General features: G+C 46.8%; 1 pseudogene; it reads left to right on the top strand.

Moving 5' to 3' along the window:
* Positions 1 to 1,639: 1,639 nt before the first annotated feature.
* On the top strand, positions 1,640 to 1,995 carry LOC112585249 (annotated as a pseudogene).
* The last annotated feature ends 12,246 nt before the right edge of the window (positions 1,996 to 14,241 follow it).

The following is a 14,241-nucleotide window of genomic DNA, read 5'->3' as shown; positions in this document are numbered from 1 at the left end:
AGGTATATTATCTACATGTGAACATATACATTATATATGTTATATATATATGCATATAATATATAATAAATATTATAATAAATTTAATAAATATAATAAATTTCCTTTTATATAAAAGAAAATTTATTATAGGAGTTGGCTAACGTGGTTACAGAGATCACGTCCCACCATCCGCCATCCACAAGCTGGACACCCAGGAAAACCAAGTGATATAACTCAGTTCAAGTCCAAAGGCCTGAGAACCACAGGGCCTCTGATAAAAGTCCCAGAGTCCAAAGGCCCAAGAAGCAGGAGCTCTGATGACCAAGGGAAGGAAAAGATGGAAGTCCCAGCTCAAGATGAGAGAGAATTTGCTCTTGCTTTGCCTTTTGGCTCCGTTAAGGCCCCCAAAGTGTTGGAGGATGCTGCCCACACTGGTGAGAGCAGGGATCTTCATTCATGGACTGAATTGAATGCTAACCTCTTCCAGAAACACTCCCATGGAGGATTTTCTTGGTGTTCCAGTGATTAAGACTCTGCACTCCAGTTCAGGGGGTGCAGGTCCAATCCCTGCACCCAAACTTAGTTCCCTTAGTTTGGGGAACTAAGATCCCATATGCCTTGTGGCACAGCCAATAAATAAATAAATAAAAAGAAGAAAAAGAAACACACCCAGACCCAAGTATAATATTTGACTAGCTCTCTGGACATTCCTTAGTACAGTTGAGCTAACATACAAAATTATTCACCACTGGGTATGTCCCACAGTGTATGTGCTTTGGAGAAACTAAAGCCGGGGTGGCCTTGTGAGGTATCAGGGAGGGGGTCTTATACAAGAGCTCTAGAGAGGCTTCCCTGAGGAGGGGACATCTGAGTAAAGACCAGAAAGAGGACAAGTGTGGGGTTGGAGTCCACCCAGAGAGAGGATCAGAGAGGTGGGTCTGCCCATCTATACCATGGAAGCCGCAGGGCAGAGATACACACCCACTCCCTCAGAGGGGCATCCTGTTGCTTTCCTCATGTCCAGCCCACATGGGTCAGCCTTTACTCTGCAAGACTGTCCCCTGTCTAGGTAACTATGGCCTTCAAAACCTCCTGGGGGCTTCCCACAGTGGGCCTGGCATATCCAGCAAATGTCCGCTCTACAGCAGAGCCTTCCAATAGAATTGCAATTGTAAGCTGGGTATGGAATTTCATGCTTCCTGGAAGTCACATTGAAAAACAGTTTAAAAAAAAATGAAATTATAACATAATTTATTTAGTCCAACAGATACCAAATATTATCACTTGAACATATAGTTGTATAAAAGTTATGTGATCGCTGACATAGTTTTTGCATATGCAGTCTTCCAAATCAGGCCCGTCTCCACACGGGCTACCCCATTTCAAGTGCACAATCTGGAGTAGGTATCATTGGAAACCAGTCTGGTGGTAGCTGTTCTTTTTATATCTTCCCTCAGATGCTTGAGCATTTTGTAGAAATGGCCTTGGGCTAAACAGAGATTCAACACAGGATCATCTGAGGATGAAATGAGTTCCTGCCGGAGAGGGTTCAGTGCAGTGCCTGGCCTGGATTGGCCTGGTGGGTCCTGGGAATAAGAAAACACCAACCCGGCCATTTTGGACTCTGTGGAGACCTGCTGGGAACAGGACTTCTGAAATGACAAATAAGTCTGGAAGGCTGTGGTCCACAGCCATTTTTGTTGGCTGTGAGTGGAGTCTATGAAATCAGAGGGAAGGAGCACACAGCTCTCCTTCAAACTGAAGATGTATGTGCTCTCGACGAAACTGAGTTCTATCCAGGCAAGAGATGTGCATATGTGTACAGAGCAAACAACAACACAGTAACTCCTGGCAGAAAACCTAACAGAACCAGAGCAATCTGTGGAGATATAACTCAAGCTCATGGAAACATTTGGCATGGCTCATGTCAAATTCCAAAGCAATCTTCCTGCTGAGGCCACTGGACACAGAATCCGTGGGATGCTGTACCCTTCAAGGACTTACACTTATTGAAAACTAAATAAATAAAAGTGAAAAAAAAAAACCAGCCAATGTTTACCACCCTTGAACTCTGTACTGACTTTGTCTAAAAGGCCAGTAGCTTACAACGCAACCCCCCCATCCACATGCGGATCCAGCAGACATTGACAAATGACCATCGCACCCTTCCCAACCTCCTGATCTTCCCACTAGCATGATTCAAGCAGCCACCTCCTTCCATTTGATGAAATGAAGCCTACTTTCTATCCCAAATCTACGTGGGTTATTTTTATATAACATGGCAGATAGAATTGCTAATACATCAGGCAAATTCTGGTGGCTCAAATGGTAAAGAATCCACCGGCAGTGCAGGAAACCTGGGCTCAATCCCTGGGTTGAAAAGATCCCCTGGAGAAAGGAATGGCAACCCACTCCAGTATTCTTGCCTAGAGAATTCCATGGACCGAGGAGCCTGGTGGGTTACAGTCCATGGGGTTGCAAAGAATCAGACATGACTGAGTGGCTAACACTTTTACTTTTCACTTTTCAAGCAAATTCTAAATGCTTTTTCCTCTTCACTCATCCAGTCCTCTCAACATCATCAGATACAATTTTGTCTATGTCACAGATGGAGATACTGAAGCCCAGAGGGTTTTAATGGCTGGTCCAGTGTCATCCAAGTAATACAAGGCAAAAATGGGATTTGAACTCTGGACCCAGAGACACTGCTTTGAACAGTCAGGGAAGATCTGGGTCTGGAGCAAGGCTGTAATGAAGAGGATGCTCTGTCTGCCTCCTCAGGTTGCCAGGGCTCCTCATAGGAAAGCCTAAAGGTGCTACAGAGGACTCAATGTCCAGCCTCACCGGTAGAGCATGGACTTTGATGTGTGCTTGAGAAATCTTTCAACAGGTTAAGTCCTCTGTCTCCCTTTTCTATAAATGAGGGATTACAATGCCTACCCTTTGCAGCTAGCTCTTAAGTCAGTGAAATAAAACAAAGCATGTATATGATCCGGCATGGCCTGTCATGACAAGCGTTTCCTTCTCCCAGGAAACAGCTTCATGTGTGTGTGAACTGCTCAGAAACACAAGGTTCCACACTGAGGAGGACCCCACATTTGGTTTAATCCCCTGCTATTTTGAAAGTTTTAATAATTTGTTAAGAACCCCGTATTTTCCTTCTTCCCTGATCCCCGCATCTTGTGAAGCCAGATCTACTTCTCCTCACTTCTCCACCAGAACACAGACTCCTCCAGGGCATGGGCTTCTCAAGGACTGGCTGCTGCCTTCTTGCTGTTTTCCAATTGTGTGTCAGGCCTGCGTGAGAAAGGCCCGGAGATTGAGGAGGAAGGTCTGTGCCCATGTATCAAAGCCCATCTGGCCAGTGGTCCCTAGGAGGGAGGTGCCCTAGTGGAGAAGAGAATGCTCAGCCCTGTTTTCTAGGGGACACTGCCTTGTTGTCAAAGGGGCTGCTCCTCCAAACCAGGCTCAGTTTTGAGTTCAGTGCCCTAATCATAGATTGTCTGGAGGACAGTTCTGCAGGTTGGGGTGATGATCCCTGACTTAGAGATGAAGGAATTGAGACCCAACCGAAATGAAATGAAGCAGCTGGTGGCTGGATTGGGGCACAAGTCCAAGAATGCCAACACTCCCGGAGATGCCAATGGTGTGAGACCACAAGGAGCTGGTGAACAAGAGGCAGTATGCAGAAGGCCCACTCTCACTGATCAAAGCTCCTCTCAGATATTGCACAGCAGATTCCCTTCAAGTAAATAAAATAATGGAAAAATTAGGAGAGGAAATGGAAAATTTCCTGTTCCTGAACAATAATAAGAGGGATTCACAGAAGCAAATTTTGCTAGATATCCTTTATCATTTGTTTCCTCCCAATAGGATTTAAACAAAAAATGATTAGATACAGTTGGTGTTATATATTTAGACTCATAAAATGTTTGACAGCATCTTGTGGAATTTTTACTGGGAGAATTATTTAAATTGGCTGGGATTGGAATGCTGTCACCAAGACTGAAGGCTGGATCACTGCCTGTTAACAGAGGGTCATAATAAATGGCAAGGAGAGCAGGTTTGAAGACCAGCACTTTGGGATTTGTGGAAGCTCCATGTTTTAATTCACTTCTCCATCAATAATTAAAGTAAGTCGGTGTGGTTATCTGGGAAAAGAGGCCATGGTGGATGTACTTGGAAACAGATACAGCCCAGATATTCACCACCTCTTCTACCCCAACAACAGTGACATCACAACCTCACCACCACCAAATCACCACCACCACTACCTTTGCAACAACACCAACTGCCAACAACACCACATCATCCACAACACCCATCAGTACCACCACCATCACCACAATCACCAACACCACCATAAGAACAGCCACAACAACTACTACCCCAACAACAGTAGCATCACAATACCCACCATCGCCCATGACACCACACCAAGTACCAACACACCACTACCATAGCAACAATCTCCACCACCACCATCATAAAAAACTGCAACCACTACCTCCATCACCCCAACAATAGTGGCATCACAACACCCACTACGGCCATTGCAACAACCACCACAACTGCCCAAACCAACAGCGCTACAACATCAATGGCAACTGATACCACCACAATAATTACCACCACTGCAGCAACCATAATAACATCATCAATTGTAAACACCAGCAATGTCACTGCATCACCAACATTTACACAACAGCATCAACCATAAGTACCACCACGATCAGGACTATAATCATCACCACCATTAAGCAATATTGACCACCTCCACCATCCCAGCAATAGTGATACCAACAACCATAACCAATACCATTGCAACAACCACAGAATCAGCAACCAGCACAACCACTACCAAGGCCATAACAGCCTTGGACAATAATCATCACAGCATCAACCACCACCACCACCATAATAACAGTTACCACAACCACAAAAAATTAATAGCTGCAACCAGTACACATCAAAAACAACCACTACAAATACCACTACCACCACACAGTCACGGTAACAGAGAAGAATAAATCTGACTCCATAAGTGGATCTATTTATTTTACTCTAAATAGATGGGGAAACAGTGGAAACAGTGTCAGACTTTATTTTTGGGGGCTCCAAAATCACTACAGATGGTGACTGCAGCCATGAAATTAAAAGACGCTTACTCCTTGGAAGAAAAGTTATGACCAACCTAGATAGCATATTGAAAAGCAAAGACATTACTTTGCCAACAAAGGTCTGTCTAGTCAAGGCTATGGTTTTTCCAGTGATCATGTATGGATGTGAGAGTGGGACTATAAAGAAAGATGAGTGCTGAAGAATTGATGCTTTTGAACTGTGGTGTTGGAGAAGACTCTTGAGAGTCCCTTGGACTGCAAGGAGATCCAACCAGTCCATTCTGAAGATCAGCCCTGGGATTTCTTTGGAAGGAATGATGCTAAAGCTGAAACTCCAGTACTTTGGCCACCTCATGCGAAGAGTTGACTCATTGGAAAAGACTCTGATGCTGGGAGGGATTGGGGGCAAGAGGAGAAGGGGACGACAGAGGATGAGATGGCTGGATGGCATCACTGACTCGATGGACATGAGTTTGAGTGAACTCTGGGAGTTGGTGATGGACAGGGAGGCCTGGTGTGCTGCGATTCATGGGGTCGCAAAGAGTCAGACAGGACTGAGGGACTGAACTGAACTGAACTGAAACTTTGTATTCTGTTGATTTTGCTACAAGTGAAGAATGTTGCCTACAGCCTAAAAGAGACAGGATATTCCCTTCTCAAGGCTTTGACATTTAAGGGTGTGATACATTTCCATTTATATAGAGATAAAAAGTCACAGAATGGAGAATCACATTTGTCTTCTTGGAGACTTACAGGAACATGTTGGCTTGACCTATGGACAGCTGCAAGAACAAAGTATTCCAGCACAAAGAAGTTTGAAACAACCAAGCACACTCCCATCCCTGTTAGTATAAAATAAGTCTGAATTCTAACTCGAATAAGATGGCTGTTTTGGACACTAGTCCACCATCTTCTCAGTCTGCTGACTTTCTGAACAAGGCCACTGTCCCTTGCCCTCACAATTCATCTCTTGATTTACTGGCCTGTTTCACCACAAGCAGTATGAGCTTAAATTCAGTAACAGCATCACTGGAGCCAACAGGCACAGCAGCAACACCAGCAACACCTACAGCCCCCTTCCCCATCACCACCACCACAAGGAGCCTAGCTTGACGATCAGGATGGATCTGGATCTGTCCAGATCCAGCAGGGGTTGTGGTTTGTTCTATCTTTGAACATGGCTCCTGGCAGAATAGACTCCAGCCCATTACTACCTAGTGGTGAGGAAGGGTTGGTCCAATTTTGTCTCATCTGTCTCCAGGTTTACTTCCATGATTCAAATGAGAGCAGGGAATGAAGCCACAGGTGGCTTCTTCACCTGTGGAATGCCAGCATCCAGCATGGAGCAGGTGCTCAGACATTTTTATGAATTAATGAACAATGGAAAAATGAAGAGAGATTTTGCAAATGGAAGTATTTAGACAAGTGCCCTCTTGGAATCAAGGTTGTCTTGCTAGTTAGCATGCAGTTATGAAATGTGCTCTATGGAAGCTGATTTTCAGCTTTCCCCAAACATCAGAGCATCGATAATTACTCAGTTCCCTAGAACACAGTACTTCCTGCTGGTTTACAAAGCACTTCCTGCTGTGCTCAGTGGTGTGGTCCTCGTGACAACTGGAGCAGGTACATGGAGATGACATTCTCACCACCTGGTTTTACTCACCAGGAAATGGAGGTGCAGAGAGGGAACCGATTTGCCCAGATCTTATGGGAAGTCAATGATGAGTTTGGGTCCAGACTCTGCCTCCTGATGCAAAATTACTTTCTCTCTCCATCTCCCATATCACCTTTGAGAGTGCAACATAAGCTCAAACCCTAAACCATCTTGATGGTTCTTCCAATATTTTCCAACTCTTCAATTTTTTCCTACTTAAATAATTCATGGATTTCTTAGGGATTGCACTGTAGTATTTTTATACAGTTCTCAGAAGACACTGTCATTGCAGTGGTTAAGCCACTGTTCCTTTCCTCTCCCGCATGTCCCCACCACATCACCTTTCCTGTCTGGGGGCACTGGAATGGCTTGCCGTTGGGATGGGACAATGTAGTTAGGGGTTCACTGGGATTAGTGGGTGTGTTTCCACATATAGGGCTCTGCTATTTGGGTAGGGATAGCTTCTAGAAATTCTCCTGCTGCCCACATTCCAACTCATCTAGAGTTGTGACCTGAAGATGCAAGAACTGTTACACCTTGAAATAAGAATGCTTTCTCATGGCCCAGGGCTGGATTATGTATTTAGTGGAGGAGAAACATGATTTGGAGAATACAGAACAAAATGTGGGACATGAAAATGGTTTGTTCTCTTCATCCACTTGTGAACATACTCTCAGGACCACACTTAAAAGTGCTGTGTGTATGTTTACAAACTCACCACCTTTATTCTTCCATTGTGAAAATAGCAAAATAGACTTTACTGGAATTGTGTCTGTAAGGTGTAGAACTCTAGTAGAATGGCAGTGTGAGATCGCAGGTATTACGAGCCAGGAACTGGATCCAGTCTTGATGCATCCAATGGCTCTCAACTCAACCAAGTCTAAAAAGTTTAGCAGAAACAACATGCAATACCACAGACCCAGTGAAACAGCTGATGAAATAAATGCTTCCATGACAATCCTATATACCTCCATTGATGAGCTGACCTATAGCATACAGGATAGTTGGATTATACAGTGGTGTAACTCAATACAACATAGCAGCAGTAGTAAAATGCATTTTGGATGGATTATTTTAAAATTCTTACACAGTTATGGATCACACCCAAAATTCAAACACAAGGGAAGTTCAGTTCAGTTCAGTCATTCAGTCATGTCCAACTCTTTGTGACCCCATGGACTGCAGTACTCCAGGCCTCCCAGTCCATCACCAACTCCCAGAGTTTACTCAAACTCATGTCCATTGTGTCAGTGATGCCATCCAGCCATCTCATCCTCTGTCGTCCCCTTCTCCTCCCACCTTCAATCTTTCCCAGAATCAGGGTCTTTTCAAATGAGTCAGTTCTTCACATCAGGTGGCCAAAGTATTGGAGTTTCAGCTTCAGCATCAGTCCTTCCAATTTAGCTCTTGGTTCTGCTTCTCCAAGAAGATCATCATCCATTATCCATGATCCAGCTCTCACTCTGGGGTACCCTGGTGCATTTGAGAAGGGCAGAGTGCCCACTTAAGGGATAGAGTTTGGGAGAGATGGTGCTTACTTTCAGGTTGAATGCTCACAGCATTTGCAGGTAAAGGTTTTACCCTATTTGCCAAACTAGTTCTCCAAGTCTTATAGGCACCCAGCCTTAGTAATCACAGGCTGAGTCCTTCTTGTACATGAGGCTGAAGCCCACAGTTTCTCATCTGTTTTCAGGCCTCTGTGCCACCATCACCTCTTTCTGTTCCCCTCAGCGATGGCTTCTCTGAGACCACTGGGCATGGTAGATGAGGGCGGGAGGCCCCACCCTCCACCTTCTGCTGTCAGCTGGACGGGCTCTGCTGTCTGGCCAAAAAGTAGTAATGGGGGGCTCTTGTGAAAGGCAGAGTTCCCACACTTACATCCCATTGTCTGGGGTTCAAAAGCGGTTAACTCTCAAGGGGACAAGGTCCCAGGTTTCTGTCCACTTAGTGCTTGGGCACTGATGGAGAGCATTCCCTGAGCGGGGCTTCCAGCCTTTTCCCCACTGCCTGCCTGCAGAGCAACTGGCTGCAATCTGGGCTCCTCTCCTGATGGGCTTTCCTAAAACTGACAGGAAGTTGCTGACAGCTCTAACGTTCTGACTCCCCAGCTCATCCTTCTTAAGATGTGGGCCACCCTCACTGATGTTCCTGGTGTTTTGAAACTGCACAGAAGGATACACTCAAGAGCTCAGCTTCCAGCTGGCAAGATCTGGGGCCTGGCTGAGTCAACCTCCACATTTTCGGTGTGACCACGTAGTTGTTCAGTCAGTAAGTCGTGTCTGACTCTTTGCAACCCACTGGACTGCAGCACACCAGGCTTCCCTGTCCTTCACCATTTCCTGGAGTTTGTCCATCGAGTCGGTGACACCATCCAACCATCTTGTCCTCTGCTGGTGTGACTATGGTAGTTTCCATATCTGCTCTAACCGGAGGACAAAGTTGACATGAAAGAAACTTTCCCATTTGTGTTCCAGTTCAGAAGTGAGCTCCATGGCCAGCAGGGCAGCTCTGCACCCTTAGCTTAGAGCATCTGTCTGTGGGTCATGGAGGCACCAGCTCTTGCTGGAAACAGGGGTGAATGAGGGGAGGGCAGAGCTGATCCAGTCTGGGGAATGACCGCCTGCAAAGCTGTTGGCCTGGCTTTTATGCACCCTCCTCTGCCCTAAACTTGATCACAAGACCTCCATATGCACCAGTACAGATGGATAGAAAGAGTAGACTCTTTACATGCAGTTATTCACAGAGGGTTAGGGGATCAAAGAAAGGGGAGGGGCAGCTGGCCATCATCCACAGGTAACCAAGGCGAGCTCTCTCAGAGTCTCAGGGAACAGAGAGACAGCCCACTGGTGTCCTTGTGGAGATTAAACTAGTTGATGCACAGAAAGCACTCGGTGGGGCACCTGCCACATTCTGAGTACTCATGGGTCTCTGTCCTCATTTTCACCATCAATGTTTTCCAGAACTGTGAGTTTGGGGAAGATCCTAATTAAGTCTCTTTGCACCTAAAACCAAGTACAGAAGAGCTGATGGACTGCTGGCCATCACAGAGGCTCTGGGCACAATGCAGGTGCCTGAGCTGACCATGAGCCAGACAGAGCTCTCTTCACAGTGTCCTGCTTCTGTGGACTCACCTCTTGTGAGATGAGAGAACTTTGCCTCCTGATGTCTGAGGTTATGCCAGGCATGTCTGTGTGTGTGTGTGTGTTTAGGTGAGACACCTGGCTACTTCTCTAGGTAAGAACATGAGAACACCCAGGAAACCATGCATCATCCCTGAAGTAAAACCATGCATCCATTTTCTGGCTGAAGAAGTGTAAGGGGAGAGCCCATGTCTGAGAAAGGACCTCCCGTGGAAATGTAAAGACCCCTCCCCACCCCCAACCTGAACAGTAGCAACCTCCCACACATCACACGCAAACACACACCCATAATCCCAGGCGCACACAGCCTCCCTGCAGGGCCACCCTACAGGTCCACAGGTCCACTGGCTTGGTGACATTCCAATGGCCCCAGACACATGCTCCCAGGGACGTCATTACCAGCAGAAGTCACTGCTTTACTCCCCATGCAAGCTCTCATGTACACATTCCTACACACCCGTGTTCCCATCCTACAAGTGACATGGACCCCTGCACTGCTTGTGCGCACACCCCCACCTTCACATACCCACAGGCTCTCTGTGCACCCTCTTGGGCTCATGACACACCTACTCCTGCAAACCCCTTTACTTCCCCCAGGAACTGTATCTTAAGCAGCAACTTAATCAGCGAGAATGGGAAAAAATCCCAACTCATTGATACATGGCTGCATTGACATTTATGCCCAGTAGGTGTCAGACAGATATTATCTGCTCCGGACCAGCAGCAGCCCCTTCCTTGCATCCCCAAAGGGGAGAAAAAGATGAATTAACACATGAAAGAGCAGAGAGAAGGCAGAAGCAACAGGACTTCTGCTCCCATGCGGGGAGAGCCCAGGGCTCTTCTGGGCTCTGAATTCATGAGGGACCGCACCCATGGGTGGCTGCAGGGGGCTGGGTGCTGGATGGGGTGGGCGCTGTTTAACCACATTTGGGGGTACCATCTGTGTACGTGCACTTGGCGAATGGGCCATGGGGATGAAGGTGTCCTTGTCCATTTGCACACATACTGTTGAGTGTGTCTGTGTGTGCATGGGGTGGAGCCATCAGTCTAAACCAAATGCATAGTGGGGAGAGTGGAATCTGCCCTGAGGTCTCTGCTTGTGGCCCCAGGGTCAGCTCAAGGTGAAGGCTAGCCGACAGGGGGCTGAGGAGGGTGGGCCCTCTCAGCCCCCTGGTCCTCCCAGGCATCACCTGGGGACCCTTAGCTTGGCATCCTGAACCAGCACTGCAACTGCCACAGAAAGGGCTTGCAGCGGGCCTCTGGCCTGAATAAAAGGAAGTGGGGGCTGAGAAGCAGGCATACAAACAGTTATTTAGGAAGAGCAATGCTCTTCCTAACCTGGGGCTGCTAACCTGTGGTTTCGGAGTCCAACTTGCCATTTTTCAAAATGATACACTGACTGTAGCTTAAAATACCCTAGACTCCATTCTTCTTTGCCTTAATCACAATCATTGAGCTTGGACAGAGGCTAATGATGGGTGGGTTTTGTTGTTGTTTGAGATTTTTTTGTTCTGTGCTCAGCTTTTATTATAAGCCAGGAGGACAAGAGGAGGAGGGGGTGACAGAAGACGAGATGGTTGGATGACATCACTGACTCAATGAACATGAGTTTGAGCAAACTCTAAGAGATGGTGAAGGAAGGGAAGCCTGGTGTGCTGCAGTCCATGAGGTCAAAAAGAGTCAGACATGACTTAGGGACTGAATGACAAAGGGGTTCCTAGCCTACCTGGACCTGAAGTGCTGTGGCCTAGGCCCCTTCCTGACCCAAGGACTCAGCAACTCACACCACTGTCTCTGCTCAGGGGTCAAGACATCCCCTGCAAGGTGACTAATATAGTGCCTGATCCAGCATGGGCATTGGGTGGACATGGGCTGTTACTTGGCCTTAACAGAAGAGAATGTCTCTGTTGCTCTTTCTCTCTGCCTCTGTCTCTCCATCTCTTTCTATCTCCCTGTCTCCCTGTCTCTCTCCCCACCACCTGCTCTCTTTCTCAATGATGGGGGCCTTCTCTCTCTTGCCCACCATCAAGCAGTCATTAGGACTAAAGCTAGCTTCCCTCATAGGGGTCAGCCTGAGTCTCTGATGGACTGGTGGGGGTGGAGGATGTCTGCAAACCTCCTGAAAGCCTGTACACAAATTCCTCAAAGACTGTAAACACAGGGCTAGTGTCACCTTCCCTGAGGAGGGGGTCCAGGGTTCTTCTCAAATTCCCAAGAAGTCCAGAACCCCCAGTGGCATGGTCTTGCTTCACTAGTCTTCCCTGGACTGGCACTGATGTCCCTTCCATTGAGATACTGAATTCCTATTATCATGCAAATATGTTAACAGAATAACATTTCTACCTATCAGGAGTCATTAACGGGAGTTAATCCAGCAAATTAGAATAAGAAGCGAGAAGGCCATAGAGGGGAACTGCCTGATTTGGAGGCTTCCTGTGACCTTGAGGAGGTCACATCCCTATGCTCTGGGCTTGCTCTACAAAACAGAAAGACCCTGACTGGCAAGGTGATCTAAGTCCCCGTTTGTGGGAGAGGCTGCAGTTATCTTTGTTATCCTTCCAGCCCTCTTCACTCTCAAAGTGTATCATCTGCTTTCTCCTTGAGAGGGGCCTGGGGCTTTGACCACTGGCAGATCTGATTCTAGTTGCTTCTGGGAGTGGGAAATGAGGTGGCAGAGCTCAGGAGTGCTGTGGGGCCCTGGGAGGAGGGGGGTCCCTGGGCAGGTGCTCTGTAGGGGTCCTCCTCCCATCTCCGCACTGTCCTGGCTGGCCTTCTGCCTTCCCGTCCTTCCTTCTTGGTCTCTGCACACCTCCTGCTTCTCCATGAGGTGCCTGCCTCTCCAGGCTTCAGACCAAGCACTCAGTTCTACTCTTCTGACTCCCTTTTGGGGTCATGGTGTCTATGTCGGTAGCTTCCTTAGGCATTGCACAAAGCACAGTCTGGGCAGCTGTGTTCGTTAGCCCTGTGTGTCTGAAGCTTTCAATGACCACCCTGTATTCTGCTGACTTTTTTGAATTTACCAGGTTGTGAAATGTAATATACATACAGAAAGGTGCATAAAACATACCTGCTCAAATTAAAGGAGAGTTCTAAAGCACACAGTCATATGTGTCACCTACATCAAGACGTGTAACATTGCCCGTGCAGGAAGACCTCAAATGTCCCTTCCACACAGAGGGTCTTATCTTGACTTATCATGACCAGTTCTTGCTCTCGGAGTTGCTGTTGCTATGGCGATGCTGCCCTGTTGTGCACCCCTACCCCCCGTATGTCCGGCTTGCTTGTTGTGGAATGCAACGCACAGGAATCATTCTGTGTGTATTCCAAGTCTAGCATCTTTCTGTTGATGCTACATGTGAGATTCACCCATGCATGTCCGTCTCTTTATTGCTGCTTAAGTAGCTCATTGTAAGTTCCTGTATCTAGTCCACCACTGATGGAAGTCTGGCTTGTTTCCAGTTTGGGGCTGCACTTGTCCAGGTGAGCTTCTGGACCAGGTATATGCCTGGGAGGGAAACCAGTAGGTCATAGGGAACATATGTGTTCAATTTTAATAGATTACCTGCAACTGGGTCACCAAGTGCTTGTAACAGTTACTATGTGTACTATGTTTCTGTTCTACACCCTCAACAAACAGTGAAAAAGTGAAGTCACTCAGTCATGTCCAACTCTTTGCAACCCCATGGACTGTAGCCTATCAGGCTCCTCCGTCCCTCGGATTTTCCAGGCAAGAGTGCTGGAGTGGATTGCTATTTCCTTCACCAGGAGATCTTCCCAACCCAGGGATTGAACCCGGGCCTCCCTCATTGCAGGCAGACACTTTACCGTCTGACCTATCCAATGTCAAATTTCGTCAAGCTCACAGGTGCAAGAGAGTATAGTCTAGTGATTTCCTTTTGCATTTCTCTGAGGATTAATAATATTGAGCACGTTTTCTTGTGTTTCTTGGCCATCCCTGGCCAAGTGAAGTTGTTCAAGTCTGTTCAAAATAAATAGATAAATATTTATTTATCTGTTTGCCAACAAAGGTCCATATAACCAAAGCTATAGTTTTTCCAGTGATCATATATAGATGTTATAGCTGGATCAGAAAGAAGGCTGAGCACCACAGAATTGATGCTTTCCAATTGTGCTGAAGACTTTTGAGAGTCCCTTGGACAGCAAGGAGATCAAATCAGTCAATCCTAAAGGAAATCAACCATGAATATTCATTGGAAGGACAGATGTTGAAGCTGAAGCTCTAATACTTTGGCCATCTGATGCGAAGAAATGACTCATTGGAAAAGACCCTGATGCTGGGAAAGATTGAAGGCAAGAAAAGAAGGGGGCGACAGAGGATGAGATG

This window comes from Bubalus bubalis, chromosome 5 (genome assembly GCF_019923935.1).
Source record: "Bubalus bubalis isolate 160015118507 breed Murrah chromosome 5, NDDB_SH_1, whole genome shotgun sequence".
Classification (NCBI taxonomy): domain Eukaryota; kingdom Metazoa; phylum Chordata; class Mammalia; order Artiodactyla; family Bovidae; genus Bubalus; species Bubalus bubalis.
The sequence above is the reverse complement of the archived record's forward strand: the minus strand, read 5'-3'. Positions and strand labels throughout refer to the sequence as shown.